This window comes from Neomonachus schauinslandi, chromosome 12 (assembly GCF_002201575.2).
Source record: "Neomonachus schauinslandi chromosome 12, ASM220157v2, whole genome shotgun sequence".
In the NCBI taxonomy this organism is placed as follows: Eukaryota; Metazoa; Chordata; class Mammalia; order Carnivora; family Phocidae; genus Neomonachus; species Neomonachus schauinslandi.
Genome location: NC_058414.1, coordinates 11,870,570 through 11,887,800, shown reverse-complemented (window position 1 = coordinate 11,887,800; position 17,231 = coordinate 11,870,570).

The window sequence follows — 17,231 nt, the reverse complement described above, 5'->3', positions numbered from 1 at the left end:
AAATTTCATCTTTGGTTCACGGTCCTCCTGGGAGTAACCCCTTCATGCTTATGCATGACTTCTACTCCTACCTCCCACGGTATCTCCCCAATCTTTATTTTCAACTTAGACCTCTCTCTTTCTCTGTACTGTATTTCTCTCTCTCTCTTTCTTTTTTTCTTTCTCCAGGTACTAACTTTGAGAGTCTGTGTGTGTTTTACTGAAGTATATTTGACACACAACGTTATATTAGTTTCTGGTGTCTCTCTCTGTCTCTATTCTTTCTAGATTTAGAGGTTCACCTTCCTACTTGGTATCTCTAAATGGATGTTACACAAGATACTAAAACTTAAAGTAACCAACACTGATCTCATTGCCTCTCAACCCAAACAACCAAATCAAGCAAAATAAAAACCCACACAAACAAGCAAAAGCCCAGCTATGTTTCAGGCTTTTATTAATGCCTTAATCATCAGTCAGTAACGACCTTCATCATATTACCTTATAACTCAAGCCTGAAGGCTTTCATTCCCACAGCCAATGGATCTCAAGACCTCTTGATTCTATTTCTGTGACAGCTCTTAATCACCTTGCTTTGCTAACATCCATACCTCTTTACCAGGTGGCTGTGTTTACAACAATTTCCCAATTGTTCTCCCTACATTTGCTCTCACCCTTCAGTCCATCCTCTACCATCAAAGTGACCTTTCTAAATGGAAATCTGATCACACCATTCCCTTACTGAAACAGAGGCTCCTGCAGACTGATGTTGGAATTCCTTAGGCTTCTGGGGCCCCTTCTGATGCAACCTTGTCCTAGTTTGCCATTCTCCCAAGCTCATCCCATACTCCAAACTTTCTAGCTCTTTTAGAGAACTCTCATGTTTCCCTGCTTCCCACAGGCTATTCCATCAAGCTGGAATGGCATTTTCTACTATGTTTTCCCAGGCTCTCTCTAATAACCAATAATGATGATGATGATGATGATGATGATAAATAACATTTTTTTAAGATTTTATTTATTTATTTGAGAGAGAGAATGAGATAGAGAGAGAGAGCATGAGGGGGGAGGGTCAGAGGGAGAAGCAGACTCCCTGCTGACAGCAGGGAGCCTGATGCGGGACTCGATCCTGGGACTCCAGGATCATGACCTGAGCCAAAGGCAGTCGCTTAACCAACTGAGCCACCCAGGCGCCCCAATGATAAATAACATTTAATGAATGCTTACTGGTACAATTCACTGTTCTATATACTTCTCATTTAACCTTCCCCATCTTTGAGTTTAAAAGTTTTATCATCCTGATTTTACTAAAAGGAAATTTAGCACAGAAAACTTAATTTGCCTGAGATGACACAATTAGTAAATGGTGAAGCCAGAATTCAAACCCCAGTAGATGGGTCTAAAACCCATCCACTTAACCATGCCCATGATCATTTCCTCCAAGGAGCTTTTCCCAATTGTTTTTCCCACCCCTGCCCAGCATCTGTCTTCCTCTGTGCCTCTACTTCTGTGACACCTTTCTCTGGCTCTGTCTTTGAGCTTACCTCACTCTGCCTGTAGCTAACTGATACATCTACCTTCCCCCCAAGCCAGGACTCTGATTTCCTTAAGAGCATGACCTATGCTATTTATTTTTGTATCCCCAGAGCCTGGCATCATGTATGTTTATAACAGAGAATTAAATTCTGTGACTGAACAAAGAAGATGGAGAGAGAAGAGGAGAGAAAGAGAAAGCTGATTTACTCATCTTCAGGCCCTCATACAATACCGTGTACAATATTGCCTCAAAAACACATATTGATGTGAATTAAAATGTACAGTAGTCTCGTGAATTCTTGTAATAGAGTGATGCTGATAATTTGACTATGAATCAATGAGCAGAATAGCCAGGTCTTCCCTAAGGAAAGTAGGAGAGGGAGAGAGAGAAGGAGGAAAAGAGGACGGGAGTGAGCAAGGCCCATGCCCTATTTATCTTTGTATGTTCACAGTATTTCTCACAAAACTGCACACACCATCTCTTCAAACAATTGGAAATAACTATTTAAAACATTGTACTTAGGGGCGCCTGGGTGGCTCAGTCGTTAAGCGTCTGCCTTTGGCTCAGGTCATGATCTCAGAGTCCTGGGATCGAGTCCCACATCGGGCTCCCTGCTCCACGGGAGGCCTGCTTCTCCCTCTCCCACCCCTCCTGCTTATATTCCCTCTCTCGCTGTGTCTCTCTCTGTCAAATAAATAAAATCTTTAAAAAAAAACAAAAAAAAACTTGTACTTACATTTGAACATACCGTATTAGCTACACACATATATTTTTTCAGTGGGAATTCATTCATTCACTTATTCATTGAAACATGACTTCTTTTTGGCAGCTATCTTTGCTTAAAACTACTGACTTAATAGGTGGGATCTAAACATATACATAACATTATTCTCTTCCACCAAAAGCATAATGTGTTTTATGCTGAAGCCCTAGTCTATCATTAGTCTTTTTTCTTAATTACCTCTTCCTTTTTTGACCATCTCTTCCATTAGTTAATCATTCATTCCTTTCCTCAACCAATTTATGCTGAGTACACCTCTGTGCCAGGCTTCAGCATACATTGCTGAGCAAAGAAAGCTGATCTCTGTCCTCACAGGGTCCTTCTGACTTACAATCTACCTTTTAGAAAATGAAAACAGTCAATAAGTAAATATCTGAATATACATCATCTAAAACCAAGAAAGTGTATGATGGAGACCTCAAAGTTGGTAACTAAACTCATCATCTGTCCCATTCATTTGCATTCATTAGCAACTGTTGCCTTGAATAATTGTTTAAACTGTTCTGTGAGGACCTGCTTTTTTTCTTCTCAACCTCATTGCACACATCTTCAGGACAGACAGGAGCTTTGGTTTCCCTGTAGTTGGTGGAGTAAATATATTAATTAGACTTTGTGAAGAAAGTGGCCCTTCAGTTGTTCTTGGAAAATAGGTAAATTTGGCTAGTGAAAATCAGGCATAAGCATTCTGTGCTGAGAAAATAATGTGAGCAAAGACATAGAGACAAACATTTCCTGGTCTGTTTTAATATCGTAGCAAAGACAGTGTTACATGTTTACCAAACTGTTGGCTTTTCTTCTGATTTCACAGGTGGTCGTCACTCCTCAGCCCACCTTTTCCCCTAAGTGGGACAAAGTGAGTGCCTTTTGGTCAGTGGAGTACACGCAAAGTGAGGTACAATTATTCTAAGTCCAGTCATAGAACGTTCCATATGATCTTCTACATTCTTGTGTCCCTCATTATCTACCAGTCAGGTAGAGATGCTCCAGATGAAGATTCTGGATGCTCTAGGATCATGGAACCATGGAATGGAATGCCACTAGGGCCTCTGCATGACCATGTGGAAGGCCATTCTTTGGACATACAATTGGACTACGATGAGAGTAAATACTAAAATTTTTGAGTTAAGTATTGAGATTTGAAGTTGTAAACTTACTATACCAGTTATACTCTATTCTGACTAATATGAAGAACCACTCTTATGTACCATATTCTTCGATGGAGCTGGTCTGTAAAAAAATAAACAGATTTCATTTTTTTTTTTAGATTTTATTTATTTATTTGAGAGAGAGAATGAGATAGAGAGAGAGAGCATGAGGGGGGAGGGTCAGAGGGAGAAGCAGACCCCCCGCCGAGCAGGGAGCCCGATGCGGGACTCGATCCCGGGACTCCAGGATCATGACCTGAGCCAAAGGCAGTCGCTTAACCAACTGAGCCACCCAGGCACCCCAACAGATTTCATTTAAATAACAGTTTTAATACTACTAGCTGCCTGCCATGAGACTGTTAAACTGATTTTAACATTTTAACATTGAAGACCAAAGATGGCTACAAAGAAACACAGAGATATAACATTGAAGACCAAAGATGGCTACAAAGAAACACAGAGATATGTCCACAATAACAACTGTGGCTCTATCAGAGTTTCTCTCACATAGTTAGTGCCCAGCAAATATTCCTTATGAGAAAAGGAGTATAGATGATTATCTAGACAAAGGATTTGATGGAATGCTGAGGTCATTCTTACAGGAATGGGAATTCAAATGCCAGTCAGGATTGCTCCAAACCACGAGACATCCTAGTCAGCTGCAAAGGCCACCCGGCATGAGGGCCGGAGCTGACTGCCTGCTGAACCACCCGTACTTTCACCAAAAGTCACTCTTTGTCTTTGGCCAACTCTCACACAATTCAAGCCCTCATTCTAACATATTTTCAAAGGATTATAATGTTATGTATTATAAGAAGTTTCACAAATTATTTAAATATGAGTATGACATAGACTAAGCTGGGACATTTTCTCAGATAGATTGGGTTCAGCTTGGTGGCACAGAAAGTTAATGAGAGTAGTTTGCCCAAATAGGTGCTATTTTCCTTATATAATAAGAAGTCTGGAGGTTAGCCTCCCAGGGCTGGTACAGTGGCTCTGTGGTGTCATCAGGGTCCCCAAAGCCTTCTGTCATTCTGCTACTTCATCCTCAGCATGCAGTTATCAGCCATACACCTCTTGCCCCATGTTTGCACAATAATTGCCCCCTGTCCAGCTTCATATCTGCACTCCAGAAGAAATAAATAAGATAAAAAAGGAATGTCCATCAACCAATGAATGGATAAAGAAGATGTAGTATATATACACAATGGAATATTACTCAGTAATCAAAAAGAATGAAATCTTGCCATTTGCAATGAAGTGGATAGAGCTAGAGAGTATTAGGTTAAGTGAAATAAGTCACCCAGAGAAAGATGGAGGCCATATGATTTCACTCATATGGGGAATTTAAGGGGAAAAAAAGATCATAGGGAGGAAAAAAAGAATGAGGGAAACTAAAAAACAGACTCTGAACTATAAAGAACAAATCAATGGTTACCAGAGGGGAGGGAGTCGAAGGATGTTTTAAATAGATGATGGGGATTAAGGTGGGCACTTGTTGTGAGGAGTACCTGGTATTGTATGCAAGTGTGGAATGACTATATTGTAAACCTGAAAATAATATTACGTTGTATGTTAACTAAACTGGAATTTAAACAAAAACTTTTAAAAAAATGCGTAACCCTTTTCAAGAATGCAAGAACTTTCCAGGACCTCAATTAGATTTTAGCTGAAGTCTTATTGGTGAAACCTTTGATATGTGGATACTCTAGCTTCAGTGAACTCTGGGAAGTTATAGTTTATCTGGGCACATTGCCTACCAAATAAAATTGAGTTTCTGTTACTAAAAAACAAGACAACAATAGATATTGAGTAAGTAACTAAGAGAGTCTGTGAGAGACCCATTCATTCATTTATTGAGTGTGGAGATATAATTGCAAACTAAAACAGAAATGACCTGTCTTCAAGAGGCTTATATCTCCTGGGGGAAAACTAAGCACATTAATGAATACACTATAATATACTGAAATGAGTGCCTCAGAGAAAGAATATGATCCCATAAGTATGTATAAAAAATCTACCTCATCTAGAATGGAACATTAAGGAATATTTCTTGGAAGAACAAATAAGTTGAAATCTAAAAGACTAGTAAATGGGGCACCTGGATGGCTCAGTTGGTTAAGAGTCTGCCTTCGGCTCAGGTCATGGCCCTGGAATCCTGTGATTGAGCCCCATATCGGGGCTCCCTGCTCAGCAGGGAGTCTGCTTCTCCCTCTCTCTCTGCCTGCAGCTCCCCCTGCTTGTGTGCGCTGTCTCTCTCTATATCAAATAAATGAATAAAATCTTTAAAAAAAATAAAAAATAAAAATAAATAAATAAATAAATAGTAAAGTTTAAGTATACAGCAAAGTGTATGGGGTGTATGTATATGTATATGGAGAGAACTTCCAGACAAAGTGGAGGTATATGAAAAAATTTTCACATGGAAGGAAAAGAAGCACAAATCTAAGAAATTGAATACAAATATATATGGCTACAGGTCAGAGGAAGAATGGATGGTGATATGAGAAAGTGCTAGAGAAGCATTGTAAGGCTTTACAGGGGAAACTATCTAGGGATTTGAAGCAGGAGGATGAAATGACCATATTTATACTGTGAAAGATCACTCTACCTGCAGTGTGAAGGGTCAGCAGAATGAGCAAGTGACTGAGAGTGAGCAGTTAGAGGGGTCCAGGTGAGAGAAATGACAACTTGGACAGGGTGTCAGCCATGGAGACAGAAATTATATAGAGCATTATATGCTATCAGGAGGCAATATGAATGGAATGTGTTGATAAATTAGAAAGGAAACTTAAAAAATAAAACAAAAAACCCAACATCATAGATTAAAATCCATGAGACAAAAGGAGATTTATTTTATCTATTTATTTTTAAAGATTTTATTTATTTGACAGAGAGAGCACAAGCAGAGGGAGAGAGAGGGAGAAGCAGGCTCCTCGCCGAGCAAGAAGCCCAATGTGGGACTTGATCCCAGGACCCTGGGATCATGACCCTGGCCAAAGGCAGCTGCTTGACTGACTGAGCCACCCAGGCATCCCAAGGAGATTTATTTTAAAAAAGAAGGAGAAAAATATTCTGAAAACAAGAAAGAGTTCTTGAGATTTAAAAAGATGATGATGACAGACATTAAAGCATTTAAAGGAAGTGTAGAAAATAAAAATTGGGAAAATCTTTAAAAAATTAAACAAAAAGATACAGATGGAAAGTAGGGGAGAAAAAGAAAAAAAATAGGTTGTGCTGTTTAACTTTATGCGTCAACTTGCCTGGGCCACAGGATACCAGGACATTTGGTCAAACGTTATTCTGGGTGTGTCTGCGAGCATGTTTCTGGATGAAATTAACATTTGAATCTGTAGAATGAGTAAAGCCTGGTTGCCCTCCCAGCCAATTAAAGACCCAAATGGAACAAGAAGGCTGAGTAAGAAGGAACTCCTCCTGTATGACTACCTTGAGCTGGGACATTGGTATTTTCTTGCCTTTGGATTCCAATGGAAACATTGGCTCTTCTTGGGTCTGGATCCTTCTGGTTTTCAGACTAGAACTTCCACCATCTGCTTTCCTGGTTCTCAGGCCTTTGGACTCAGACTGGAACTACACTGTTGGCTCTTCTGGGTCTCCAGCATGCCAAGGGCAGGTCTTGAGACTTCTCAGCCTCCACAGTCACTTAAACCAATTCCTTAAACTATATATATATTATATACATATAATATACATGTTATATAGTTATAAAACATATATGTATATATACATATAGTAAACATATATATGCATGTATGTGTGTATGTATGTATATATGTATACATGTACATACGCACATCCTTTTGTTCTGTTTCTCTGGAGAATGCTGACTAATACAGAGGCCATAGCTATATTACCTGAATAACAAGAGTTCCATACAGAGCAAATATAGAAAAAATAGAGAATATTGTCAAAGAAATAATGTAAGAAAAATTCCCAGTAACCAAACATGAGTTCCTAAATTTAAAGAACCAGATAGTGCCCAACAAAATGAATGAAAGCAGAACCACACTAAGATCTTTTGGGAGAATTCGAAATACCAGGGATTAAAAGAAGATCTTAAAGCTTCCAGAAAGAAGGGAAAAATGAAAAAGATAAGAAAAACAGGCTACAGCCCAAGTATCAGGGATCAGAATGATGCCATACTGGTCAGAAGTCATAGCAAAAACTAGAAGGTATCAAATTCATGCCTTATAAATTCTGAAGGAATGGGTGGTGCTTTTGGTACAACTTGACATTTAAAGTAGACACAGGAATTGCTTTAAGAAAATAGTTTTAAATAAACAAATAGAAACAATTATATCTTTATCAAAATTAAGAACATGGATACCATAGATGTCCTCAGCAAGAGCTTTTTCACCACTACTGGGGCTAAAACTAAATGAGAATAAATTGAGGAGTGAGTGGGGTAAAGAAATGTAACCCATTATTATAGACAAGGGAGAGTTAGCTAATTAACTAATTAGTATGGGGAAATTCCAAGCATGTTTCATGTCAGTAGAAACAATCCATTCAAGAAGGACAGTTAGATGTACAGCACAAGGTAGAAGTTATTGATAGCATGTAGCTAGATTAAGTGGCCTTGATGGGGACAAAGGATAGCCCCATCTAATGTAGAAGGGAAGAAATGGAGCTTGAAGCAGACCTTGGTGGATTTCAGTTTGGGCAACATGTTAAAAGAGTTCTATCAGAGTAAAGAAGGTTTGAAAGTGGGGAACATGACCTGGGTGATGTATGGAATAGTTGAATCACTGTATTATAAACCTGAAACTAATATAAGGTATATGTTAACTAACTAGAATTAAAATAAAAGCCTAAACAATAAAGCTGGGCATATGAGGACCAAGAAGCCATGGATTCACAGAGCAGATGAGCATCTTTCCAAGACCTCTGCTTCAATCTTGAACTTGATCTATTACCAAAAAGCTGTAATTCTCTCACACTGATTTTTTGTGGACAGGGTTTGAAGCCAGGGCTTCCTCTTAATAAAGGGTAAAGAACAATTTAAAGAAGTGGGTCTTTCCCTGTTTGGGTTCATAAGAGAAAATTTGAGCATGTACAGCAAACTTTGATGGTGAGCTTTTTCTGGGCAAAATTCAAGACCATGTCTTGAATTTTTGTGTATTGAGCACTGTTCCCGTGAAAGAAAAATATATGCAAAAGGACCTCCACAGGCTGAAGGATCTGTAAGACTGAAGAAAAAGGCTGAGAAGTCCAACTTGACAAAAACGGTTTATTAAGGGGACTTATGACAGACGGGTCTTGCGTTGCCTCAGGAGGAGTAGATCTCCACAACCCCACCTCCCTTAAGACCTACTTAGAGGCTGGAGCCACATGCTGACAGACCACCCAGGCAGAGAAGTTTGAGAGGTGTCATAGTCCTAATCGCCAGAGCAAATCAAGGACACTGTGCCTTGAATGTGTACTTAAGGGTGTGGTTAAACAAAAAGAAAGAAGGGGGGAGGGGACTGCTTTCAAGAAGGCTTCAGGTCACAGAGCAATCACCATGGAAGATTGTCCAAGATGGCATTAGTATGGTTAACACAGGCACCTAACATTCTGAAACACAGTAACTGCTCAATAAATTTATCTTATCTTGAATGAGTGAGAAAATGAATGATTTTCATTAGATTTCATTTGATGAATAGTTTCTTTTGTCTCCTTTTTGGCAAAGCCCTAGGATCTTCCTTACTTGGGTAACTGAAAATTTGGCCAGATATTGCTAAAAACAATAGGTAAATGGAGAGTTAGAGATAAATAACTCTAAGAATTTAAGACAGAGATTTCCAGGATGCAGACTCTGTAAAGAGAGATTCCTCATCTATACTAAACATGTATCAGACACATTAACCATGTTGCTGAATGTCCCAGGGTCACAACTGCTTATGTTTAGTCCAGTTCATTTGGTTTCCAGTTAAACAGGGTAAAAATATTTATTATAGTGGCTAAAGATTTATGAAGCAAAACCAATTCTGGGTTTTTAGGCAACAGAAAAGACTAATGGTGCAAATATTTAAATAGATACTTTACTTTTTAAAATCACCTTTGTCTTGATTTAGAATGCATTATTGATTATTTTATTGATTTGCTCCTATGCTGAAATTAACGTGTATTTCCTGACCCACTGAAAGTATTTTGGGTATCAAGAAGAAGCCAGGCTAGAAGTAGATATACCTTTTGAAATATATATTGGAGTATTCTAAACTAATGTCCTTTTTTAAAAAAAAATGTATTTATTTATTTTAGAGAGAGAGAGAGAACATGAATGGGAGGGGCAGAGGGAGAGGGAGAGAATCTCAAGCAGACTCTGGGCTGAGTGCAGAGCTTGATGCAGGGCTCAATCCCACGACCCTGAGACCAGGACCTGAGCTGAAACCAAGATTCGGATGCTCAACCAACTGCACCACCCCAGCGCCTCCAAACTAATGTCCTTATTTTAAGTAATTCCAAACATCCAAAGAATTCAGTTTACTTTTTCTCTTGTAATCTAATTTTCTGTAATAAATTTTGTCAAACATCTGAGCTGAAATGAGTCAGTGTTTAGATTCCTTGGTCACAAAAGCAGGTAAAGGATCTTTCAAAAGTTGTAAGTAAAATTAAGAATGTGGTAAGTGGGGCATGGTGGCATGGGAGGGAGGACTGAGGGATAGGAAAAACAATACTCAGATCCCTTCGAGGTCTACCACATGAATGGGGAGAAGATGCCCAGGGGTGGCCACAAAAACCCAGTAGACATGATGGCTCTCTGCACAATACAGAAATACTGGTCATATCTGACGTAAAAATTCTCATAGGATATTTCAGCTGGGAATGACATGGTGGAAGGAGAGGGACACTGCAGTTCCAAGGTGGATGTTGACATCAGGGTGAGGCTGATCGAGGAATAGGATGTGAGTGGGTGAAGCTGAAATGGGAGGGCCAGCATATGGGAACATGACTGTCTAATTACTGACTTTGGGGACTATTCCACGGAATGTAAAATGGGTGGTCACAATAAACCCAAGCTAAAGAGACTCCAGAGGCATGGAAAGGAGGGAGAGAATCTGGTAAGCCTGAACCCCACACAGTCACATTCATCCCCTGGCATTAATTACTCTCATAGGAGCATGTTTGTAAGAGTGGTACTAGTTTCACACTTGTCATGTTTGTGAGTAGTGGGGCTGAGGCTCTGAACGAGATTCTTCTTTAAGCCTCTGAGCGTTCATGTTCTTTGCTTTATTTTTTTCCAGCCTAGGACTGAAGATGTGTTGAAGATGACTGTCTTTCTACAGAAAAGTGATTCTCTGAAGAGGAATTCACTGATCTTGGCCAAACCAAGAAGGCCATTAATTAATTAATTAATTAATTAATTTTTTAAAAGATTATTTATTTATTTATTTATTAGAGAGTGAGCAGAAGAGAAACAGCATGAGAGGGGAGAGGGTCAGAGGGAGAAGCAGGCTCCCCGCTGAGCAGGGAGCCCAATTTGGGACTCGATCCCAGGACCCTGGGATCATGACCTGAGCTGAAGGCAGTCGCTTAACCAACTGAGCCACCCAGGTGCCAGAAGGCCATTAATTTATACCATAAAACGGACAGCCAGAGAATGCAAGAAATGGCACTGTTCTGCTCAGAAGCTCCTTGCAAGTGTAAACAAAACTCTTGGTTGTTGCTGGCGACTGGCTGTTTTTCAGATTCTGACCAAGTTTTAGAATGGAAACAATCAAGCAGTGATGTCAATGACCCCATGGGGTCTAAACATCTTTTCTAACCTTGTTTCCACCCATCACATGGCTCTATCTATATAATGGAGAATATATATATATGATTCCTGAGAAAATGAGTGAAACAAAGTTCAAAGGCATTGGCACCCTGATGGATAAAAGATAGATTAACTATTTGGTGTATGTGTGGGTCTTTACTTTCTACTATGCCACAAAGGCCCACACTTTGGTGGAGACTTTTCATACATAACCCTTGCTTTGTGGTTCCTTGGCCTCACAAAGGTCCTCCAGAGCCACCAACATACTCATCAAACTCCATAACTTCTCAGAGTTCCCTGCCCTGGATTTGCTGTCACTGACAGTGGAGTCTATGTTACAGAAGCCTGAGGTTGTAGCTAATTCTCATATGTCATTAGAAAGAAGATTTAAAAAATAGTCTTTGACCTTCAAGTAGAAAGTTAACAAACACAAACATAAAAAAGATGACAATGATGGAAATACTTTAAAGGGGCGATAGCCTAGCAACTAATAACCAATAAGGGAGAATTGCAACTGAATTTATTTAATGTTCGAAGATTGCCACTGGCTAATTTTGCCTTTTTTGATAGTTGGTACTCTTCAGTGTGATGGCTTTTTGTAGACACCCACATGCAGCTTCTAGAAGCAGTAGATATGTTTAGATACATCAGCAGACACATAGCTTTATATCCTTACAGAGTGAACCCAACTTGTCATAAGGTGCCCAGACATCTCAGTTTGCCTGGGTCAGTCCCACTTCATATCTGTTGTCCCAGAATTGATAAATAAGGTGGTCACTCTTCCTTAGTCACCACATCACATTGATTTTCTTCGAGGTCCTCAAACCTCTATGTTCTAGATAAGGTTATCACAGGAGGAAGACAATATGAGCTGACCATGATAGCTGTCTCAAACACCTGAACACTATAGTATCACTTTAGTGGATTATACAAAACGGATTCCAGGTCATTATCAGGAAAAAAAAAATCTATCAATAGGATCTGATCAAAAAGGAAAAGGGGTATTCTGGTAGGTAGTGAGTGTCTCACTTCTGAAAGCATTCAAGCAGAAGGCTGGAAGACCATCAGTGAGGAATGCCACTGAGGGGTGCTCTGCAGCAGTTGAGAGTTTGGGTTGGATCACTGGCTACCAAACTATTTTAAGGTACATAAGAACCCATTGGGGAGCTCAAATAAGCAGGCCTCACCTTTGGAGACTGCCTCATTGGGCTGGTGTGGGTTCCAGGAATATGTATTCTTCTTACAAAAATTATAAAAATAAAATAAAATTTAAAAATGTGAAAAAATATAGGGAAGTTAAGATGGCCTGAAATCTCACCTACCATCAACATTCAGTGACCATCCTTCCATACATCACTACATATATATCCCTCACATATAAATAGTTTTACATAAACTACATCATACCAGGAAAGCAGCTTCACTATCACTGATATTATTCGTGGGTTTTTTTTCCCTCTTACTTATCCTTATTCCACCTGACTGTAATCAGTGTTATAAACCTGATATATACACTTATAAATCTATCCCCATGTCCATGTAATCATATACAAAAGAACATACACTATACATATGCATATTAAGTAATGGTTTTGTCTTTATTTTTCAAAAGGGGATTGTATGATGCCCACTTCTTGACTTCTTCCTTTTTTTCCCACTTAATGCATGAAAAACTACCAAATCAACAGGTATTGATTTCATTCATTCTATTTAATGTCTTGAATATGTCCCATGGTATGAACGTCCCCCAAGTTATTTATTTATTCTCCTGTTTTTGAACATTCACTTTGTAGTTCTTTTGGCACTACCCATAATCCTGCAATTAACATCTTTGTACTAATATTTTTAATATCTGCTTTAGTTTCTATGAAATAGATTCCCAAGGTTGGTATTATTGGGTGAAAGATTTCATGTGCTTTTACTCTTTTTCTTTTTCTTTTTTTTTAAAGATTTTATTTATTTATTTGACAGAGAGAGACACAACGAGAGAGGGAACACAAGCAGGGGGAGTGTGAGAGGGAGAAGCAGGCTTCCCGTTAAGCAGGGAGCCCGACGCAGGGCTCGATCCCAGGACCCTGGGATCATGACCTGAGCTGAAGGCAGACGCTTAACGACTGAGCCACCCAGGCACCCCATGTGTGCTTTTACTCTTACTAGGCACTTCCAGATTGCTCTCCTATCCACCAGCAAACGGATGAATGGACCCAATAGAATGGGTTCCCACTCTTTTTCATATTTGCCAGTTTGGTGGGTGAGAAATGATATTTTATGGCTACTCTACTTTTCACTTTTCTGACCTGCAATGAAGTTGAGTGTCTTTTCATATGTTTATTGGTCTTTGGATTTGCTATTTGGAAAGAGCCTATTCATAATCTTTGCTCACTTTTGGGTTGTTTGTAAGAGTTCTTTGTATATTATAGACATAAATCCTTTATCTGCCATATGTGTTGAAAATATTTTTCTCGGTTTATAGTTTGTATTTCAGCTTTGTTTATGGTTTCTTTTGCACCATTTAAAATGTATTTATATTTAACTATGTTTATCTTTTTTGCTCTTTTAGTCATGACTCAACAGTGAGTCTTGTCACTGTGATGGAGAACCATTAGTCTAGGAGATCTCAAAGTTTCCTTCATGCTCTTAATTTTATGACTGTAAGTCAGAGACACCACAGAGTTTTTCTATCTCCCAAATTCAAATGCCATGGAGTGAGATTTGCCCTCAGATTTTATGGCACGTAACAAGAAAGTCTAATGAGAAGGTATGTAACTCATTAATAAGCAGAATATCTGTAAAACTTTAATATAACTTCAAGAACTCTAGTCAAGTGCCGTATTATCAGAATCATACAGGAGATTTTTCTCAAGAGAAGAAAAAACAACCACTACTGACCATTGAGTTGGCCCTGCATTGTTGGGGATATTCGTGACCAGGTGCTCCTTCATTCTAGCACTTTCTTCAGGCTTGCTAGGGCCATGTTGGCACAAAAAATTTTTTTTTTTTTTTTTTGCTCATAATGCCCAATACCCAGCATGAAAGGTGTTTACCTCAAAAGGAAAGTCTGATGTGAATGAAAACCAGCAAATGGAATCCTAGCTCTGGATTTTTTTTTTTTTTTCCCTGAAGAAGCCTAGAATGTATTAGTTGCCAGATTTTCATCTTTGGTGGAAAACATGCAAGGCTTAATTGATTCCTGCAGAATCTCTTAAGCCGATGAAAGGGATATGTCTCAGAGAAACTTACTTGTTGGCTGTTTTACATGCATGTGCACCACACACACAGAGACACATCACTGCCCTGAGACTTTACAGCTAGGTTCCCGAGCGCACTGATTTCCTCAACCAAGTATGAGTCATCAGTTTTCTAGACCCCTGTCCCTCAGGATAATTGAGACAACAGTTGGCCACCTCCTTAGCTATCTATCTAACCCATCCTTAAAGTGATCTGTTTACTTTAACAAGTGCAATGAAATATAAAAGTAGGACCCTTCTGCTAAAGTTATTTAGTGGTTTGCTTTGGGAACCTGATCTCTCTTTCTGTCTCTGTCTCTGTCTCTGCCTCTGTCTCTTTCCACGTATATAGGGTTGCTATGGGGACTTGTATAGGGTAAAGGCTTTCTAAGCACTACATCAGTGTCTATGTCTAGTTTATGTACTTTTACCTCATGTTGTCTCCATGTATTTAAACCTATGTGCCCTACAAATGGGTAGTGAGTGCTCACTGTTTGTTTAAGTGACTGTGCCAGGTGCCCCAATTTCAGAGTTCCTACATACAAAAGGATTTTCACCCAACCTGGAATAGTCCATATCTCTGCCTTCCTGGCCCTCACAGGGAAGCAGCTAAGTGTTGCCTTAGGAATTCACAAGCCCAGGCAGATGCTAAGACTACATGCAGGTTCCTAGCCCCAGTTGGGTCTGCAGTACCCAGCAGTCCTCTTCTATGATCACCTTCCTCTGTCATCCCAAATCGCCCTTCCCAAGTGTCCAGCACTGTCCTCCAACATCTCAGACATGGGGACCCTCCGTGTTGTGATGCCCACAAATGGACACCCCCATTTAACACTTTCTGTGCTGCCTCAAGGAAGGAAGTACCCCACCTCTCAACCAAAACTCTACCCTCTATCTGTGCCATGGACTTCCCTTCTCCTCTACTGCCTTAACCTATTAATTATTGTGCTATCTTTCCCTGTCTTAGATCTTGCATTGGCCAGTCCTGTCAGTCCTTTCCCATCAGCTAATAAACAAGGGCTGCTCTCTCCCAAGTGTGAAAAGTGCACTTGGTCTTTCTCTTACAGGCACTCTCTGTTTTCCTTGAAAGAACAGATTGCTCTTGCTATCTCCCTTTTATCTCCCCACTAACAGCCCTCCCCCATTTATTTCTGTCCTTCTCAAAGTAGTTTGTGTTTACTAAAGAACTTCTGTCACATCAGAAGGATATTTTCCTGGTTCTTATCTTACTCAACCTCTCCACAGCAACTGACCCACCATTTCATTCATGAGATGTTTTCCTATTTGGGGTCTGGGACCTCTTTCTCTCTCCTTAGGTTCCCTTGCAAGCTCTCTTGACTTTTTTTTTTTTTTTTTTAGGATCCTGCGTAGCCTCTTCTTTCCTTCAAGTGTCTAGTGTGTAGCATCTCATACAATTCTGCCTTCAGTCTTGAATCTTCATAGGTTCTCTCTGGGTGACTTAATTCATTATATAAGCTTTCAACGGTTACCTATATCTATTTGGTTTCCAAATGTATACTACTTAAGAGACATAGGATACTTCAAAAGTTCCCATCCTAAAAGGAAATTATCATCTCTCTCCTGTTAAATCTACACCTCCCTACATTTTTCCCACTTGATAACTGGTGGTGTAGGTTGCCCAGGTATCTTGGGAGGTATCTTGGGAGGCATCCTGAGCACCTCCTGCTTTCTCAGCCTCTACCCTCCCATGAACTGTACTCTTCCCACTGACCTCTGTTTGGTCACTATCTTCAAATTTGCTCCACTGTTGCCAATCCAGTTTAGGCGGAGTCATCTAGTGCTGACTCTTACAACACCTTCTGTAAATGACCACCATACATATATCCATGGATCAATTCCTTCCACACATGCTCTTGATGGGATGGTCATCCTAAAATGGAAATTTTATCATGTGACCTAGCTGCTTAAATCCCTTCAGGAGGACCCTGATCCCACAGGATCTTCCTTTAGAGTACTTGCCTTGGGACAATATGCCACTCCTTGCCACTCGATGACCTGTCCCTTATGCTTCAGCAATGAAGATCTGCTGGTAATTCCCAACCTTTCAAGGTCTTTCTCCCCTTTTGACTGTGATATTCTAAAGTCTTGAGTATCCTTTGATTTTTTTTTTTTTTTGTAGAGGGATTGAATGAATGCATATATATGCAAATGAACATTTATTTATGCAAAGTAGATTCATTTTTCCTTAAAAACTTTGTTGTTTGTCTTTCCATAGGTAGAAAAGGGTTGTCTGGACCTCTGGACTCTCTATAGTCCAACTGTGCCTAGGAATAACTGACAGTGTCATCAAAGCAGCTTTTTAAAGAAGGTTGAAGGAGATGCACAAGATGGTGAGTTATAGTGAGTCATTTAGAGTAGTTCTAAATATTGATCATCCAGTAAACTCATACCTCTTCTCCTACTCCCTGTGTCACCCTCTCTCCCCTTTCAGTTTCTTTCTTTCTCCATGCTTCCTCCTATAACCACCCAGTCTTAGTTGGAAGATGTACTAGGTTTGTAAGTAAATTTAGCTATTTCACATTTTCCAAATAAACTTCAGAGATTTTTTCTTGTATTGTCATGAAAAGAAGCCCTTTAAAAATAGTTTGTTCACTTGCACAATATCCCCATCTTCAGCCAATGACTATGTACCTTCCCTGCCTCTGCTGAATTTTCTTCTCTTCTTTGCCCACTCAGCCACCCCCACCACACACCTCCTCACCCATCCTCCCAACACATGAAAGGAAAGATTTTTATCTCTTAACAATAAGATCAATGATTTGCAAGGCTGGGAAGTCCTCTGCGA